General features: G+C 43.6%; 1 pseudogene; it reads right to left on the bottom strand.

Moving 5' to 3' along the window:
* Positions 1 to 1,078, bottom strand: part of LOC101657789 — a 42,068-nt pseudogene extending 40,990 nt beyond the window's left edge.
* Between the last annotated feature and the right edge of the window lie 165 nt (positions 1,079 to 1,243).

Genomic DNA, 1,243 nt, shown 5'->3' with positions numbered 1-1,243 from the left:
CCAGTTTTATCTTGGGGGCTGTTTTCCCTTTGATGGTCTCTGGGTGGAGTTTTTCTGTGTGGTGGTCTCTTGTATGTGCTTGATGAGTGTTGTTCATCTGTCCATACTGGGTCGGCGAGGATCTTTTGTAGTGCTGGGTTTGTTTTAGCATATTCTTTGAGGCTTTCCTTGTCCGGGAAGACTCTCACTTGTCCATCTATTTTTATCGATATTCTGGCGGGATACAATATTCTTGGGTTTGCGTTAATTTCCTGCAGTTTTCGGAATATGCTGCTCCACTGTCTCCTCTTCTTCATAGTGTCTCCTGACAGGTCTGAGCATATTCTTATCTGTTTGCCTTTATATATGGTTGCCTGTTTTTCTCTGACTGCTCTCATAATCCTCTCCTTTACCTCATAGCTGTATAGTTTAACAACTATATGTCTTGGTGATTTCTTCTGGGGATTCAGTCTACCTGGTGTTCTTTCAGCCTCTTGAATAATTGCCTGGTTTTCGTTCATTAAGTTAGGAAAGTTTTCTTCTAAGCATTCCATCACTATTTTGGATGTTGGTTTCCTTGATGTCGATTCTTCCTCCATGCCGATAATTCTGAGGTTGTTCCTTCTCATAGCGTCAGACATAGCTCTGAGGTTATCTTCAGCTTCTCTGATGGACTTGTTAGACTTTTTCTCACGATTATTAATATCTGCTTGTGAATCCTCTAGGTCACTCGTGCGGGTTTCAGCCTCCTTCATTCTCTGAGCGAAGTCCATGAGTTTGCTGTTAGTTTTTGTTATCTCGCCCCTTTAATTCCTGTATTTCCTTTTGGTGCATAGCCTTTAATTCCTCTATTATTTCATCCTTTTTCTGTAATTTTTCCCTCATGTCCTGTATAGCTCCAAGCAGCATTCTGAAGATTTCTTTCTGTCGGTGTGTGTGTGTGTGTGTGTGTGTGTGTGTGTGTGTCAACCTCTGCCCTTTCTATGACTGCTGTTAGGTCCAGGTGGTCCTCTGGCATTGGATTTTGTTTCTCTTTTCTTGTTGACCCTGTGGGAGCAACTTACTGTTTCCTGTTCGATTTGTGCGCACTTGGTACCATTTTCCCGGGTGTCTCAGAACCCTGAGCTCTCTTTGGTAGGTTGTACCTGTGCAAGCTGCGGTCTGATAGAAAGTATTGGCCCCAGTGCAGGGGATTGTATTTAGGGGATGGGTTTGGGATTGTGTGATCTGTTTCTGGCTAGGGGCACTTCCCTCAGATAGGCAG

This window comes from Echinops telfairi, unplaced genomic scaffold (assembly GCF_000313985.2).
Source record: "Echinops telfairi isolate 266 unplaced genomic scaffold, ASM31398v2 ScPeMD7_7423;HRSCAF=8461, whole genome shotgun sequence".
Classification (NCBI taxonomy): Eukaryota; Metazoa; Chordata; class Mammalia; order Afrosoricida; family Tenrecidae; genus Echinops; species Echinops telfairi.
This window is presented reverse-complemented; position numbering and strand designations above follow the sequence as displayed.